Below are 18,982 nucleotides of genomic sequence, written 5' to 3' on the forward strand. Positions count from 1 at the left end.
CACAGCTAACCGATGCAAGGTGTGCTTTCGTACGAAGATTCCTCGAGCTCCCTTGGAGAAGGACAAACCACATCGTTTGCCTGCTCGATCCTTTCCCGTGCTGAGCCATGGCCTCCTTCAAGCGGAAATTAATCATTTTTGCTGGAGTCATCTTTCCTCTAGTTATCGATTTCTGCTCTGCTTGAAGTCATATTCGCTCGATGTGCAGGGATGATAAGCAACGACTTTTTGTTAATATTGTACACGGACGACAATCGTATTTTGTTTGGCAAAAAAACATGAGTTGACGGGTTTCTGAGCGTGCACTTCTATTACAAGACGTCAGTCAATTAAGTTAGCCAATATCAGAGTAAGATTTCATAAAAATGATACTTTTAAATAGATGGTTGCCAGTACGATCGAAACACATAGGTCGACTCTTATTATACATCATATATGTGTTTATACAAGCGTTAATGACAACAATGCGACACCTATAAACATGACCTCAGAGGAGAGGGAACATGATTTAAGCGCAAAACTTTTTGTAAATCTATATATGTAAGTTTAACTTTCTTCAAATATTGAATTGGCTCCTTTATTTCCAGAAGTATGTGTGTGGTAGTCGATTCCTGAATATACTTGTTTGTTGTTATTTTTGACTGTGAAGCGGTAACATCTCCCATAGTACCCTGTCTGCACATCAATCATAGAAACGGAGAATAGTTGCGGTTTAAGCCAATAGATACTTAATTAGCTAGAATCTATCTGAAGTGACGATTTGCCTCAGAAACCACTATAATTAGTGTTCTGATCATATTTTTCCTCGACTACTTCAATGGTTATTTTCAGTGCGGTTTTCCGTGTAAATAGGTAATGACGTTTTTACGTGAAGCAGCACTGAGCGATTGCTTCAACCTTAATATGGGGAAACCTTTCGTGCGTAGTGGGGGATGGATCGGTTAGAATTATGAATCTTAACCATTTACTTATATTATATATATGTAGGTTTATAAACGAGCCAGCTACCTATTTGGCTAGAAGACGTAGAAAAACAACTAGCAAAAACCGAAAGTTATGCTGACTATGTTTGGCGAACTTGCGTTCAGGCTAATGTAATAGACTTAGAAGGTTAAAATTAGTTCATGCGGAGCCGTCAGATACGCAAATATATTTAGATATGTCTATTCATCGCTTAACAAAAAGCAACTTAGCTAAGCTAGAGGGTTTTTCTAGGCTTTCTGTGATCCTTATACTACGTTCGTCCAAAGGACGGCCACGCGTCTGGTGCCGTCGATCAGATTATAATCTCGCCAATTTAGAAACGAATAGGGAAGTTAGAGATGTAACCAACATTATACAGTGATTATTCAATATTTGGTCTGCTTGATGGTTTCATATCTTAAATTCATGCTATTTTTTTTTTTATGAAATATCTGTGTCACGTCGGCTTTCAGTCGGAGATAACTCAGATGAATCATCATGGAAAACTAAATGTCTAGCGTGCTCATTATTGGAACCCGTCCTTAGCTCAAATACATTCATTTTGTATATATTACATTGGACTCACTTCAGCTGGCCCTGAATATGATTCAGCATTTTCACCTTTGAGACAACCCCCTGAAACGATCCGCAGACGCGTGCCATCATATATGTCTATGTAGATTAGATATGCGAAAATAATGTTTATAGAATTTGGTTTTAAGGGTAAGTTTAAGTAGAATCCGATCGACTTTTATTAAATACGTTTCTGATCCAGTAGCAGATATTATTCAGAATCTGCTGTAACGTAATCTGCTGCGTGTGCCGAAATTGATAGCTTTTCTTCAGCACAAAGTGTACCATTGAGTACCACACTTCACACGGTGCTCCAGTGTTATGTATCATTCCGTTCAGTGTAATCGATCTCAGCTCTTATGAAATCACTGTGACTTTAGTTCATATTGCTAAAGTAAGAGTAATATTCACTATTATTGTTAGCAGATAAGTGTCTTCGTTAGACCACTCACGTGCACCGATATACGAAGCACAGAAAGTAATTAATGGTAGATTAATAGTGGAGCTGATGGAGATCTTCCTGCCAATCCCAATGAAAGGATCAATGTCCATATACAGGGTCGAATCAATAGCCATTTATCTCCTAACACGCCTACACATTTATTTCGCAATGTCTCAACTAGTTATTTCATAACAGTCTTCGCCGTTAATAGCATGTTCAGTTTAATCGCACTATTGCATGTTATTATTATGACCTGTACTGCGCTCCTTTGATCAGTTAATGCAAGTCAACACAAGACCTTTTTATTCATTTCAATGACACTCCCCGTCTTTGGCAACTTCCTATAACTCCTAACATTCAGATCAAAAGCTCCTGGTCCTTACCGCGCTCTCTGTTTGCTACTTGCTTCGAGATCTATTCCGCTGTTGCTCCGTCAATTCCCGTGTTATCGACATTCATCTTGGCCTGTAGCAGTAGTAGTTGTCCGGGTGGCTGGCCAACTAGAACAAGCTTCATATAGCTTTTTCCGACTATAACGCAAGGCGAAAGACTTCACTACATCGAGACTCAAGCAGGGCGCAAAGAAACACAGGCCTCTCAAAGTACTTTGCCAGCGCCTTGCTCTGACCGCCGATCTCAATCCACCCATGAATTGGCTCTATTCCCTTTCCATATCCTCTATATCTTACATAGCACTGCGTTACCTATAATGTCGTACCTCATCCTACTACTGGACGACCACTAGCACTATGGCTACCTTACCGCCGTGTTCGAGGCGGCGGCCGTCACTGTCGCAGTAGCCGCTGTGGTAGTAGTGGCCGTAGTACCGAAGTGCGCCGCAGAGGAGCGCTGCGGTTGCTATCAATCAGAACATGCTCGGGCGTGTTCCACCACCCTGGATTGACACCGAGAGAGAGAGAGAGAGAGAGAGAGAGAGAGAGAGAGAGAAAGCCACCGAGCGAATACCGACTCTGCCACCACCACACATTCGGCGGTTCTATACATCGCCGACTACTCGCAATGGCACCGAAGATTGCCCACCACTCACCACGGGGTATGATGACAAAGACTCAGGCGGGGGCGAGTCCATTACATATAGCGCCTCCTTCCGACTTAGTTCACACAGATAGCGGAGATCAACGATGTAGTGAAGAGCTAAGGGTTTCCGCTGTTCCGGTGGCGGCGGTAATGGGCGGCGGTTGAACGCAAGCAGAGAAAACGAGTGAGTCTGAAGGCATTTTTTTGCCTTGGGCAGATATGAGCCAGCAAGCAAGTCATTTCAAAAATAGTAAGGAATTGAGAACAGGTACTGCGGGCTAGCTAACTGCTACGAGAAAGGGAGAGAAGGGGGATAAGGACATATGGGGTGAAGCTGCTGCTGCTGCCCCACTGCTTCATCTACAGTCATTCAGGTCGGCCGGACACAAACTGTCCCATATTCCTCGTCGGCACAACTGCCCTTATGTTGTTAGACCTTCTTCAACGGCCACTGATCCCGGTCATCACCAGAACTCCCGTTCCAGCACGTTCAACGCAGTTTAGTTTCATCCAGTCCTCCCCCCGCTAAATTCCCTCCTTTCAAAAGTCCTGGGCGCTGTAGTAAGATCTGTGGAACAAAGTAGAGAACGTAGAAGAACAACCAGTGTGTGGCTCACGGTAGGACATCGGTGGTCTTAGTAGTAGAATAGGGCAAGGCAGAAGGAGGGAGGTAAGGCTGTTTCCGCTGGCGAAGTAAGGCTAGTCCAGCGTGTCGACTACGGTAACCTTGTCGAGCCACCATAGTCGTCGGAAGAAGTCGGCAGGGTCAGGGCAATGGCGAATGGCGGAAACCGAGAAGCGAAGCGAGCGGTGGCCTGACAGAGACCACTGCCATAGGCCGAAGCCGAGATAGATAGTAGCTATCCTCGGAGAAATGTCGGTTCGTCAGATGGCCAGGCGGCCACACATATCTAGAAGAGAACTTACGATTGCCGCCACCACAAAGACTACGTCAAAGCCGACCTACCGCATAATACTACGTGATTTTCTTATCTCCTGCTCTCATTCTTAGAAATAGTGAAATGAAAAACGTTCCTTCGTATAGGCCTACTTTTTTGTACCTATACAATTTTGCGATTTACGGTGCTTGCGCTCCCCCTGTCCGATATCTAATGATAGTTCTAGTAGATCGGTGGAAAACAGTTATGTACTAAAACTGGTGTATGGTATTCACTATCGCATAATCTGCAAGATTTGCATATGTCTGAATTTTTAATCTTAAATATTTGTAGGACAATACTAAATAAAAAATGTCATTTTTATATACTTAATAATAGTTTATTTTGAATTATGTCTATTACAGCAGCTTTTTTTACGAAGTTTCTTTTGAAAGCGCCGTTCTCATGCGAGACGTTACCGCAGAACAAACTGATACACACTTTATGCTTAGCTTATATAGTGATCTTATCTCCATAACACTTTTGTTCAAGTTCTGACGAGCTTAATTTGACCTATAACTGAACCAAGAATGAACGAAAGAATTTTTGACAAGATAATCAAGTAAGTTACTAAATACCACATCTTTATTCGCTGATTTAGTGAAGATGAATACGAGATACGAATGCGAAATGGAAAATTGGAAGAGCGGCACGGGACAATGGAAATCACAGAAGGATTTTATTAGGCACTTGTATTTGCGTCTTGGACATGCGTCTGACAGTGTGTAAGTGGATGTTCGGGTTTCCATAAGTGCTCGGGTTGAATCTATCAGTTCACTACATTTGTCGTTCTGTTCTTCTTCGATGGCACCGAAATGGCTTCCAACCGTTTGTGTTACCCTTCCTGATGCCGTAAGAGGACAGCGTAAAAAGGCGGAAAGGCGCCAACAGACAGGGGCCGGCTCGGTTGAATGGTGGTGGCGGCCGCAGCCGCCGCAGAGGGCAATGAAAAGAACAGCAGGGAGTCGCTGGTCAGAACACAGAAAGAGGACGAGGATAACGAGCATAGAGAGAAAGAAAGCGAGACAAGGGAAGACAGCAAAAGAAAAAGAGAGAGGGAAAACGCCTAAAGGGGTATAGGACTGACGAGGGTCTTTGGTGGAGGCAAAGAGACGCTGAAAGAAGCAGAAAAAAAGTGTGAGAGACTGAAGCGACAAAGTGTGCTGGCTAGACCGGGCTCTATTGGGGAGAAGAGAAACGCAAAGGCAATTCTCTCGAAATAACTCCACTCTACTGCTTTCCCCGCCGCAGTAGCTCCGTTCGAGGCATTCCGCTTTTTATCTGCCCTAGACTTCAACCTGCTCCGCCTTTCTCTGCATTTGTCTCGAACGAACAGAAGCAGTAGTAGCAATGTTAGCACCACTAACGTATCCAATTTCTTCTGCCCGGCGGCAAGCAACCCTTTCTTTGTCAGTTATGTCCGTGTGCAGGCAACAGGGCAGATAAGGAAACGGGGCGCCGGGAGAAGGTGGACGGGGTAGTGAGGTTCCAGTCAACAGCTAGGAAACCATGGCGTAGGTTCTGTTCTCCAGCTGTTTTTCTACGCGCTGCTGATGCTGTTACTACCACTATTTCTGCCGCTACGACACCCTTCAAGCGTCCTAAGGTCGTTGTTACCGCTGTTGTTGCCCCTTTAATCGACGGACGCCCGGCTTGCCCACTAGTGTGCGAGAAAGTACAGATGATACAAGCACGAGGAGCAGTCCGTACGCGTGTTCCCCTGTTTTGCTAGAGAGCACGTCAGCCTGCCCTTGATATGGAGGACAGTGGGTTGAGGTTCGGAGTGACGACAACAATAACAATAACGACGACGACAATGAGCGCCGGTGCTGGTGATGGACGCGAACGAAACAGGCCGGGAAGGGTTTAGGTGGGGCCCTACCAGTAATGCAAGGAGGATAGGTGGAAGAGAGCTGCAGATGGAAAGAGTCTGCCAGGCAAATAAGGACAACAGCTATGACAGCAGCAACAACTGAATTGCGGATGGTGGGAGTAGCGATGGAAGGAGCTTTTCTGTTGGTTGGCCGCGGCCAAGGGCTTCTTGCTTTTATTACTTGTTGGTCGGTCTACTAGCAACAACGATATCACCTAGAGATTTTCACTAATGGTAGGCGAGCAGCCAGGAGCAAGCAAATGGCTATGCTATAGCAAGTTTCCATTTCTGGTTTGCTTTTTCCCCTGATAGTACTCGCCGTCGTAGTGATCCTAGTGGGAACGTGGTCGTAGTAAGCTTTGCGGTGGTGAAGGTGGTGGTGGCCTGGCCTTCTGCCCCCGATTGGCCCCTGGCTGTTCGAATACGCACGACATTGCAGGGCCATACAAAAGCTAGTAGGAACTGCTGGAAAAACATGGGGTAAGCTCGAGAATGGCAGTATCATTCTCTTTACTGTCTGCACAGTCTCTGCATCAAGGCTCTAGTCTAAAATTTTTTGCTATACTATTCTTCCCTGCAAACCCTTTGCGACGACACCGATGGCCGCGAGCGCTGTGAAGCTCTCCATCCTCCCTCGTTATTCCTTTTCCAATTGACGATGTGGTCTTCTTTCCTGATACTCCCCAGCGCGACTCGTTGGCAGATAATATCGCTAGTACGTTAGCGTAGCTGACGGACTAAACAACCTGTAAGTTACCGAGCCAGCCGGTGGTCGACAGACACAGAACGGTGGGATGCGAGCGATGGCGCGTGCGATGGAAAGATGGAGGGCGGAGGAGCGCTGGCAAGCACTAGAAAACGAAGGGGGCATCTTGTTGCCTCTCCTTGCAGGAAAAAACGGAGGAGAGCATAAAGCAAGAATAATGAAGAGCTCCACCGGAGTACGAAAGGGAGCCACCACAGACCGATCTGCGAGTACCATTCTTGGGTCCAGCCATGGCGCACTTCGGCCCACCCCGGTTTGTTCTTCGCCAATGTAAAGCGGTCTAGTGGACATATTCGCCTTGCCTGAAAAGACGGGACAGCGTAGGGCAACGTAAAACTAGATGTCGTGCTTTGTGTCGACGCACACGCCTAACCGTGTCTGCTTGTCAATGTCGGTGTACTGTGGTCTCGAGGAGACCACAGAGAACTCACCGCAGGCGAAGAGGTAGAAATCGTGGAGACGACAGTCGAGGCTAACTAAAGCGGATGGCGAGTAAAGTAAGGCATAGCGTGGAGCCAGAGTAGGAGCATCCAGTCCATTATGAAACGGGGCCGGAAGGGACCGCTAGAAGCGAGCAGTGACGAACATTTTGCACTGCTTCATGATTCCTGAAAGGCAGACAGACAGCTCTAGCTGGTCACTAGCGAGGGAACCGTCTCACCCTTCATGGCTGGTTACTTTGCGTGCACAATTGCGTGGGACATGCGGTCATGACGGGACTGCTTCCACAGAAAGTTTCCACGTCATCAGACGATTTCCAGTCAATTCAATTTGACTTACTACAAATATTATAACGACCACAATTCTCAACAACCAAGCCTTTTGTGTGCGCATTGGAAAACGCCAATGGCGATTAAATAAAGAGTGCCCACAAACCGATCTTGTTTGATTATTGTGCAGCAAGAAGGTGTGCAATCATTTCTGTACGTACACAAAGCTGTAATAAATACATACATATATCACTCATGTTTTTCTTTTCAGAACATTTTGTTTTACGAAATTATTCAAAATTCCGAAAAGATAATTAGTGGATGTAAAGAGATTATATCGGCTGTTATTGATTTCAGGTGTGTTAAGTGTGAGCAAATCGGCATGAATGAAGTCAGTGGCCCTAAGCAGACGGAGACATATTGAAGTCAATAGTTATAAGGATCGAGGTGGTCTTGTAACGGCATTCAGAGGACAGGGACAGACGGGCCGCTGGGTTTACGCCTCGGAATATAGACTACACAAAACAGAGGTCTGCTTTTCAAACAGCATATAAAGAGAGGGAAAGCGTCAGGTGCCAACGGGACAAGACATTCCAGACGTTCGTCTTAATGGGGTGCTCAGCTTTGTCCGGCTTCACTAAATCGCAAAAATCTTCCCTCAGCTCATCGGAGCAGGGTGTCCTTACCTCAGCTGTGACTGCAAATGAAAGCTCTCTGTCCTCAGTGGCTACCTTACAGTGATTTGATTAGGACAGCAGGAGAAATTGAGGTGGCGGCAGAGGTGATGGAAGAAGGAAGTCAGAGAGAGACTGGTATAGGTGCGGTTCTGTAGTTCGTTCGAGTACAAACAAGTTCAGTTAGCAAACCATTGCCCTTGCTTTGTCCCCTGCGGGTGTGTGTATGTTTGAACGCACCTTATGCCGTTGTGTATTTACCCCGCCTTTATGCAGATCCTCTACACTAGGAGGTTTTTAAGTACCTCTGCTACACATGCCGAACCACCTCGGTTCCTGTTTCGCACCGCAAAATCTTGTTGTGCTGGAGCTGCCTCTGACGCTCTGCAGCTGTTTCCTTGGAACCTCACTTGTGGTGACCTTAGAGAAGGCAAAAAGGCAATGGCAGCCTGGGCCCTGTCCTCCTGTAAGTCCCACACGCTCCACTGTAACCGCAACGACGGTTCTCCTTCTTTCTTATACTTCATTTGTCTTTCCCTCACTCCATCTGTTTATATTTGGATTTTCTCTTCGTTCGCATCTACTTCTCCTATCGCTGATACTGAGAGGCGGCAGTGGCGACGGCGCTAAAACGGGACTTCACGATTGCGCCAATGGCAGTAGTCGCATACTTCCGCAACATCAAAAAAAACGAGAAGAACGAAGGCGCATAGAACGACGTTCCTCAGTTGCTAGTGAGGTGCATTTTTATGTTACTAGTTTAGCGACTCAGCTCCAATTAGGCGCCGCCACTTGCTTACCTTGCGTGTAAAGTCACCGGCGTTGAGCAGGTAGGAATCTCGGCCAATCCACCATCCAGTTAAGCGACGGTTCTTCATGTTGATCAGCAATAGCAACCTCTGCTTATTTTCGATTCGGAATTTGGACTGCCTCTGATACCGGCCTGCTACATCTGCCCTTTTCCTTCCGTATCATAGTAGTAGTACGTGGTTACGGCTAACTGGCTCGTAAGTGTGGCTTCGATAGCAGGTAAGTGGAACGAAATTAAGAAGGATAAAAACAAGGTGACGACGCTAGCCGTTCACTTATCTAGTTATTTGGCTGCCTTGCTTTGCAGTGAATGAATATTGTTTGAGACACGTGAATGTTTTGCTGTATGGTGATGACATGCTTAACTCTCAATCAAAACTACCATTTTTCCTGTGGTTCTTTCTTATTTCCCTGCCTTCTATTTCCGTTTTACAAGCAGTCGCGGTCTATATGCTCTGTTCCAAGCCAGCTGCTTGCTACGGATTTTTCGCCTATAGGCACTTACTTATCTGCTCCGACCGACAATAACTAGACATCTAGTCAAGTACTAGCAGACTCGACAAGCATTTGTATCGTACTCGCTGGAGTTTCAGAGTATATTCCTTGTTTTTCATACTCACCGAACTAGCAACCAGCCAGGAAGAAGCGTTTCATCCTCTCAGGGAAGCCTAAAACGCCCTATCGGCCTCCTTCCGTCTTGTCTGACACGCTCATCCGAACACACAAGTAGCGCTTGGCCATTTCGCTCGCCCTAGGCGATGCCGCTGCTCCCCATCCGCCGCCGCCGCTGCTGCTGGTTGCTTCTCGATCCGCCCACACCCGGGCGCCTCTTCAGGCCTCGATCCCCTACCTAACTGCTGAGGTGAATGAGCAACGTTAGTTCTTCGTCTCGTTTGCAAAAGCAATGATACCAGCAGAACAAGCGGTTGAGGCGAAAAACCTGCCCGCTTTAAGGATGAGCGGCGTTGAGGGGATACAGATCGCTAAACGGTAGGCGGTAGTCGGCAAGCAAACGGGGATTGCAGACACCAGACATTGTCGCTAACCAGGCAACACAGAACAGTTATGGGAGTCCGGAGGGAAGGTTTTCCTGCCGGCAAGGCAAGCGGCAAGACCAGGACTCAGTTGTGCTATGGAAGAGCTGACACAGCCCTGCCGCTGGCAGATAGTTGCAGCTGTTGGTTTCCGTTACCATTGCTACGGCTGTTATTGCTGGCCCTACTCAAGAGTGCATGACTGACACAGTATATGTGATCCGTATGTTTCTACAGCCCTCTACGTGCTAGTATGTGAATGAATGAGCAGCCAGTGCTGGGACTGAGCAACTGGATAGGTGCCCCCGTTACGATACTACTGTAACTATTGCACGATGTGCGCTTACTGTCCATTCGGACGGTTGTTGCTGTCCATCTATCTGTCTGTTTGCGCCTCCATTTGTTTGTGTACCTGGGTGTCTGTACGTTCGTAACAATGTGCGAGAAATCCTGTATGGGCGGTGGTCACCGTCGGACTTTTATATTGCTGCTGCGACAGCCTAACCCGGCAAAGAAGCAGCCGCTTTCCTTTTCTCCTACTGCTGATGCTGCTGCTCCTGTTGGTCTTCTTTGCTAGCGAACTGGCAATCGTGTGCGACCTGATGAGACTCGGCGGACGGGAAGCTTATTGCACTTATCAACGAGTCACCTTCGCAGTTGAACGAACCACCTCTTTTTGGTAAACCGGGTAGGCCAAAACCAGGATGCCTGCCATGGTCGAACAGAGAAGTAGTCTGCGCTGTCGATGGAATGAACGGTAGCAAGGGAAGCGACGGCGAAGGGCCAATCGATAGCGCAAGCTGCTGAAATGAGAAGCAAAGAGGCAAAGAAAACGTGGACAACGAGGGCAGTGAACCAATGTTTCTCCCACGACTGCCGAATGTCTTTGCCTTGCCTGTTCAGGCTAGAGCCTTCAGGTCACTGACAAGCGCTGCCTCGAGCCATGTTCAGATTGGACGATGGAGACACGACGCCGTTCGATATGGTTACATTTTAGCTGCGATTTCAGATTACGGAAAGACAGATACTTTTCTTGTTTCTATTTTCCGCTTCGCAGCCACCACTGCTCTCTGTACATAACCGTCTCTTTGTTTAATTTAAACTTAAACAACCCGCAAAGATTTAAAAATCGGAGAGGATCTGCGATACAACAAGACACAACAGTGAACATCGATAATTGAACTGGAAAACACTGGAGATTAAGCATGGCCATCATCGCTCCTATCTCATATATAACAGAGAAAGTTTGGAATTAATAATTCACAGCAATATCCATTATGTTGCCGAGCGGCAAAGTTTATCAACAAACCTCCCTAACAGAATGGCGACACATCACAGTAATGTTGCATTGAGTTGAACTCATTAAATATGTTCAATTATAGTAAAAATATTTATTATCTACCCTTCATCATGCCCGAAAGACATATGCTCTCATTAGTATAAGCAAATCTCATAATTACCGAAGGATCATTTCAATCTATGAGGTGGCCTACAATCACACTTCTTTTACGGCATGAAACATACTTTATTTTACGCAGACCTATTACTACAACAAGTATTTCCCGAGGTGTCTCTTTTCATTTGCTTTATTTGTTATCTTTCTAATTGTTTACATTTAATAAAGGTAATAGTATTTTTTTTTTCACTTTATTTATCTCCTCACACGTATTACCCAACCTTTAAAAAAGGCTTCCGTGTATTGTGTATTCCTTTGGTAGTCGTGTTTTCATTACTACTAATCCTACGATCTACGCCATCCCCGTTGTTATTATTACTATTACTACTATTATACAATTATCGTACACGGGTGGTCCTTTGGTTTCATACCGTTGGAAATCCGGGTAGTATTAAGTCATCTGTTGCCGCTAAATACATCCCACCATAGCGTGACTTTTCTCACACGCGGAGATATTGTCACATCCACCATTATGTTCTGTGTGACTGAGTGCGTGTGTGTATATTGATGTTGCTGCCGCTTCTGCGGCAGTTTCTGCTACTGCTGGTTCCATTGGCGCTTGTATTAGAGGCTCATAACGGAAGATAGCAGTACGGGTTAGTTGGTCGACCAGTCTGCTGTGTGAGGAAGCCCTGATCTCCCATGGGATCACACCGTCAAGTAGCGGCATCAGCAGCCTACACCCCAGTTGCAACGAGTTCTTCCTTCTTGATAGTAGCAGTAGGCACTTAGGAGTCAGAGCGCATGGTGAACCCAGTGTAAGATGAGGAACAAACGCGAAAACAGGAAGGGACAGGCTGGCTGGCTGGCAGGCAGGCAGGCAGGCAAAAAGAAGGCAGCCGGGGGGGGGGGGGGGAATAGGCAGTCAGGCTTTGGAGGAAGTCCGGAGCAACGGTGACGACTGTAGCTGCTACTGCGACTGCTGCTGCAGCCATGGATGATGTGGGCAAATGTGGAAGCAATGTCAATAGGGAGCAGTAGAGTGGAGCAGGCAGACGAGGAAAATCGGGTACGAACGGTAGAAAGGGGAAAAAGCAGAACGAGGAGTAGAAAGAGAAGACTGACAACGATTCGAAGGAAAAGGAGGAATTGTCCAGGATGAGCAAATCCATACGGATGCTCAAGCAGCGGTGGCATACAGGCAAGCAGGTATACAAGCGGGTGTTCGGACAGATAGAAGAAGAGAAAACGGGGTTCCGCAGAACACCTTCTCGTCATCCCCATCCTCACACCCACTACCACCAGCCACACCACACTGCCCTCTCTCACGCACACTTGCCACTATATACAGCCTTTTGGACTACTGCTTCTCTTCCGCTGGGAGAAGAGGAGATCTTGGGTGGCTTGAAGACAGCCTGGGGTGCTTCGCAGTACAGGCACCCACCGTGGGCGCACCGACCGATCCAAGCGCCTAAAGGCGTCCCACAGAGGACAGATCGAAATGGAAAGCAGCCGAGCAGAGCTCGACCGGGTCGACGAACTGTGGGGAAAAAGAACGTGTGTTTTGTCTACGCACTCCGGCTGCGCTGCTTTATCTCGGTCGCTTCGTTGTCGGCTAGGGCGAATCCTGACCCAACCGATTTCATTTCAAGCAAAGCACCGTGCCGGCCGCATATAGATAGATGGACCGATATACTCTCCTATGCTGCAGAAGGACTGAAACAACGTCATTTGAAAAAGACATAGGAAAAAAACAAAGAAACTAGCTACGCGGAGGAAGGGGGTAGGTGAGGGAGGAAAAATTCACACGTGATACTTTAACGTGCTTGAGTAGATTACATTGGGGTGAATCATCGTTTGCTTTGGTATTATCTGCCATTTCTATAGTTAAGCCAGATTGATTCGTACCGTTAGTAATGCGAGGTTAGGTGTCTATAAAGCCTTTAACAAATAAAGTAATCGTTATAATTACAAAGGCCACGGAGCGAATACAAAACCAGATGTTAGTAGTAAGAAGGCAAAGAGGAAAGACAAACAGGTCAAAGCAGATTCATAGAATGCCATTACTATACCTTTTCTAACTATTGTAGGATCTCTAATTTGGTTTGTAAAACATTATAAGAGTAAGTCACCTCACAGATGAGGGTTAACCTTCGAATCGAGTAGCCATAAACATCAATGTATAAGTGGGCAAGAATTTATTTGCCCACTTATACATTGATGTCAAACTGTTTGACGTCAGTAAAAAAAAATGCTAAGCAGAAGCCTCAAGTGACCGTGAACGATATGTTATCCTGCTGCGGCGGTCCTTCGGTCCAGTCAGAAGTACTAAGTCTTCTATACGAAATTTTATCACTGTGTAAGAATACCATCATCATAACGAGACGTCTGCATACTTCATTAACACCTGCCGGTGCGTCAGCAAAGGCCAAATCATTGACTGATAGAGCACCGACCGACCCAGTAACCCAGTTACGATGGTGGGCGATTGGGCTGATCGTAAGGAAAATCTGGCAGCATTAAGGGTTTTCGTCCGGGTACTCTTCTGAGGAGTGTACTGCAGAGAAGTGCGACTACGCAAAGTAACGGCAAGAGACTACTAACAAATGAAATAACTGATCAAATTAGAGTGACAAAATATTATGTGCTTGAAAAGAAGTACGAATTAATCATAAACCAGCACTAAATTACTGTAGAATACAATGTTAAGTTAGGACAGATATTATTAGTAATTTAGGGGTATTTTAAAACTTACTATTGGTTTATAGCAGACAATCATTCGATCTGTTTTCGTACGGGCCAAGTCAGACAACGAAACTCCAAAGAAGTGAGCTGAATTTGAAAATTAGAATAAAAACAGATTTTAAATAAAAACTATTATTCGAAGTACTTGAAGATTGTACTTCTTTTATCAAGCGATGATAAACTGCTAAAAATGCTGAATGATGTTATTGGCCAGCCTCCAGCAACAACCTTTACATGCTTGACACCTGCTTTCTACATCAGCTGTTTGCAACACTGTAATATGTCAGGAGAGTAAAAGTAGCTTTCATTATTCTGCCCAGTTACTAATTAGCCAGTCAGCTGCCAACTGGCAGCTTCTCACACTGCGAAGGTCAGCAGAGTCTGACACCGATTAGATTAGACAGCAAAAGGACAAACAAATATCCCCGAACGCGCGACAACTAAGAACCTATTCAACATAGCTTAGATTACATCCCTCTTTTCAGTCCTCTATACATTTACCCTCTGTTGATAAGCCTTTTGACGAAAAGAGGTTGCGTGGCTAGACTTAGTCTGATCTCGGTTTTTCACCACCGTTTTTTCCTCGATGGATCGTATGGCTCGCTTCGATTTCGAGCAGGTTTTAGTTCCCAACCCCACCGATCTCGATATCGGCGTGCTAAAATAGGGAATGGCAAAGAGCAAGCCTGGGAAAGCAAGCCTCCGAGGAGGTGAGGAAACTCCAGGGGTAGCCAGGAGACTATTAGGGGGGATAAATAGAATCACTAGTGATTAGAGAAATCGTGGCGGCGACGAGGTGAGCGACGTGGAGATATCAGACGAACGACGGGTGCGGCGATGACGAGAATGAGCTAGTAGGCGGAGCCACCTAGTGGATTCAACCCCCGGAAGACGAGAGCAAAGGTTTAAAGGTGACCCCCAGAGAACTATGCAGAAAAAGTTTAAAGAGATAGCCAGAGAGAAGAAAATAGGAAAGAGACAGAAAGCGGGAGAAAGAAAGGAAGGGGGTAAAAAATGTTCGTGTTAGAGGTCTCTAGGTGTGCAGAGTGAATCTAGTCTACACGTTCGTGGCATGACTCCTGTATCGGATGGCTAGCGCACGGGAAAGCGAAGATTGACAATCAGAAAACAAAGGAGCTCAAGGTTAAGAAAAGAAAAACATTCTTTGCGAAATGGGGTAGTCGTAGCTGAAACAGCGGCTTAAGTGACAGTGCTGCCCTGATATTGCGATATTCAAAAAGCAAGCATCAACAGAACTACTATATAGTCGGTGGGTTGAAAGGTTAGTAAGTTTTCGGGGAGCGGAAGGGAGGTACGGGACTACTCCTCAGGCGCAGAAAGCAATAGCTTGCTGATTTACAAATCGGAAAGAGCCATTGAAACGGCGCTGCTGGGGCGCTAACCTGGGAGGGATTACGAGCCAAACGGAGAGAGAGAAATTACAGCGGAGAGGACTGCTTTCTAACAGACTAAGATAAAAGAGCGACTTATCACTGGGATATTATTATATGATGAGGCTGTGAACGGAAGAAAAAGTAGCAGACGGTAAAGACGGTAATTAGTCAACGATACAGACGGAGCAGGTTTTGCGGATGGAGACAAAATTCGATCCGTCGATGTAACCGTATCATATCGTAGTGTTGTTTAATACCCATATTAACTATTGATTAAACTCTGTTACACTTACTTATCTCGATGTCGATATCTGTCTAAACTTCCCTTATGCCTATTATACAGCATAGTTACCCGAAGTTAGACCTGATCGTTAGTCACAAGCTACGTGCTGCAACGCTAACTACAGATGCTACACACAGCTAGATAGCTTGATTGAATAGCTTAATTAGAACACCTGCATGGTCTTGTTTGCCTGACGGCAACGAATTAACTATACAAGACATGTCAACAAAAGAAGTGGTCTACCAAATCGCTATACTATTAGAAAGGTGCACTCCATTTGAATAACGAAAGGAACCGATATCGTTAAAATTATCCTGCAACAAAATTACGGCAATCGTTACCACTACCATGAATCGACTATAACCGCCTCCCACCTAAGTATATAGCAGATGATTTGGAATTGGCTGCGGAGGGCAAGAAGGTGAGCTAGTACAACTCTTCGAGGTCTTGTGGCGGATATTAAATAGCTAATACCAATACGCAGCAGACATCTTGCGATATAGGCGTTTGAGCGAACAGCAGTATTTCGCTTGAGAGTCGATAGATTCAACCCGTCCCGGACACTTTCGCTTGCCGAGCCCGAATCGAGTTGCTTGTTTTCTTACTTAGACGACAGAGAAAAACTTACCATGATGCACGGCGGTCCGATCATCGCGGCCTCATTCATACATGTACAGCGTTTGTTAACAAAATTACAGGACGGTTCATCTGCGGTTGAGTTCGCCCCGACCGAAAATACACCGTCCTGGTAATGTGCGATATACGAAACGTTACCAATTACTGCAACTATGGCTGTGCACAGGGTGGGAAGAGTCAGCGTCCGACTTACCAGTTTAGGCTAGATAGTATTATAGGAGACGGAGATAAACGTATCCAAACGCAAACCGTGATCTGAATTCAACTATACACTCACTGCAAGCATTATGTAAGCTATTTAAAGACTTGAAGCAAGTAAATCAGAGGTACTTTTATGATCGGTAGTAGATCTCATTCGGTAAATGGTAACTAGCTGTATAGAATTCACTGTCTTTATGAACTACTGATCTGGTAAATTTGCTCGGTAAGTTTGACGTGAGAAAGGCGTTCAGCAGACTTGACTCTTATTTTCGAACTTCGGCATATAGTAAAGTAAGCCGGCTAATTTGAAGATACGGGCCGGCTTTATTCCTACACATAAAAAATACCTTCAAAATTCCACAAGATTTTCTCCCGAAAATCATGAAATCCTCAAATGGGTTCATCTTAGGAGGTTGAGACCCATTCGTATCTACGAACTGTAGAATATATATATCGTGGCGCAACATCTTCCGCAAACAATAAACTATTTATTAACACTCTGCACCAACACATTTTCTATCCTCAGCTGGACTCCAGTTGCTTTGTTGGCACAAAACTGTATCCATCCATTGCGTGAGCAGCGGGTCTTTCCTTCACCGTCTCTTCGTCTGTCCTGCATATCTATCTATCTGTCTGCGATGCTCTACTTTGCGTTGTTCTATATTAGTGTCTATAGCCTGTGTGGTCGATAACAGATGGCCTATCGTTCTGTGCCCGCCGAAGTTGGCCATAATCCGACTGTGACTCAATAGCCTGTAGTGTAAGCCTGCGGCTGGCGGGCCGGTCGATTCACCGGGCAAACCCACTGACATGCCGAGCACACAGACGGCTGTGCAAAACTGCTATGTTTGCGCCGACTGATTTTAGCAAAGCCACATAAAAGCGCGTACAAAAGTATAAACAGATAAGATATTGGTTCGTGTGGCCGCTCTCGTAGTTGATTTTTTCTCCCTGTATCTCTAGATCTGGTGGCTGGTTTGCTTAGGAGACCAAGGAAGGCACGTCGTACTAACTGTTTCTGTTCCTTCGACGTCAGCGTCGTCGCTACCGCAGCCCTAGCAGCTACCAAGGTGCACCGCTAGATTATTTCCCGCCAAACCGTTGCTATCGCATCTGCGTTTATGAGGCAACGCTCACTAGCACGCGTGATGCCGGTGGATTCGAGTTGTTGGACTAGCGCCATTAGTCTTCTGCCGTCTGTCTTTAAATTGCCTTTTTTTCATTATTCGACTAGGCGTACAACAAACAACGATTGAACGAACACAAGCACATGCTCTGCTGCTGTTGCTACCAATAACACGCTATAGCTATCGTCAATGTCGGAACAACCGCCACCACTGCTGTAAATGCCACTAGACCTCTGTTAGATACATTAGTCATATTGGCTTGTTTCTGACTTGGTCTCGGTTTCGAGATCAGTAGCGAGATCGACGATCAGTCGACAATCTCCTCTAGTTGGGCTTACTGAGAGGCGCTGGACTTACCTACCGCTTATAGAAGCGCTAGTCAATTATAGAGGGCGGGCAGCAATTGAAGCAGCTTTGCGCTGTTCGACTACCGAGTCGACCCGCAATGAGAAATCGACCGGTAACCGACGGGCAAAGGAAGAGACGCAAAACCAAACAGAGAGAGTTCGTGAAGCTGGGAAAGAAATAACAGGTTGGTATGACAGACACGCTACTCATCGCGCAGTAACCTATAAACCAAGACGAGGATAAAGAAGCTAAAAGAAATGAACAGAGAGAGAACGAAAGGCCAACAGTAGCTGCGTTTCCCTCTGCAATTGACCATGATGCGTTCGCACATACAGGTACACAGGCCTCAAATGCACATTCACCCACCCTTCAAAAGGGCGCACGATCCCGGGGCGCAGTTGCGGAGGATCGGGCATCAGCACGGCGAGTTGCAACAGCAAGCAGAGTTGGCGGGCGTGCCTCTTTGTTTCGGTCGCGGTTGTTGCTGTTAACAGAAGAAATGCGCGCACACACACGCATATAGAGACACGAGCACGGGCACAAACCGCCACGCAGGACACAGCCAAGATCAAATTTGGCGGGGTGGCTGTGTCTAAGTAAACTTTAGCGGATAGAAGTGTTAGTTGATTTGCGCACCTTGCGACGAAAAATTGGAAAGCAACATTTGGGAATCATGAACCTGTTTATACGAAGCCCTATCCCAAACCTTCGAAAATGTATGGTATGAGATTAATTTTTTGAGCCTACGATGGTGCTTGATGGCTATACGTTATGTAGTGTGAGAAAACTTCTGTATGTCTGAGTGCGGGCGTCGCTGCCTGTTTGTGTGCATATTTCGCTTCGTGTTACGGGTCTCAACAGATCTGGGCAGCTCCATGTCTGCCACTTGTGTCGAAGCGGTCTGACGATCGTATGGACTTTTGCTCTTGCTAACTAAAATCGCGGTAGTTTGTCGCAAACCGGAAAGGCTGTGGCAATAGAAACACTTTTCTAAGCACTCTCAGGGGAGCCAACGATACGTTGTGACAAAG

At 46.1% G+C, this 18,982-nt stretch overlaps 1 long non-coding RNA gene across 1 annotated transcript in view; it reads right to left on the bottom strand.

The window, feature by feature from the left end:
• Positions 1-4,129: 4,129 nt before the first annotated feature.
• LOC147756782 (uncharacterized) overlaps positions 4,130-18,982 on the bottom strand; it is a 74,494-nt gene continuing 59,641 nt past the window's right edge. The window contains exons 2-3 of the long non-coding RNA XR_015323253.1: positions 7,025-7,201; positions 4,130-6,895 (exon numbers count right to left, since the gene is read on the bottom strand). This is a non-coding gene — a long non-coding RNA (uncharacterized LOC147756782). The remainder of the gene's footprint in view (positions 6,896-7,024; positions 7,202-18,982) is intronic.

This window comes from Varroa destructor, unplaced genomic scaffold (genome assembly GCF_002443255.2).
Source record: "Varroa destructor unplaced genomic scaffold, Vdes_3.0 BEIS01000003.1, whole genome shotgun sequence".
Classification (NCBI taxonomy): Eukaryota; Metazoa; Arthropoda; class Arachnida; order Mesostigmata; family Varroidae; genus Varroa; species Varroa destructor.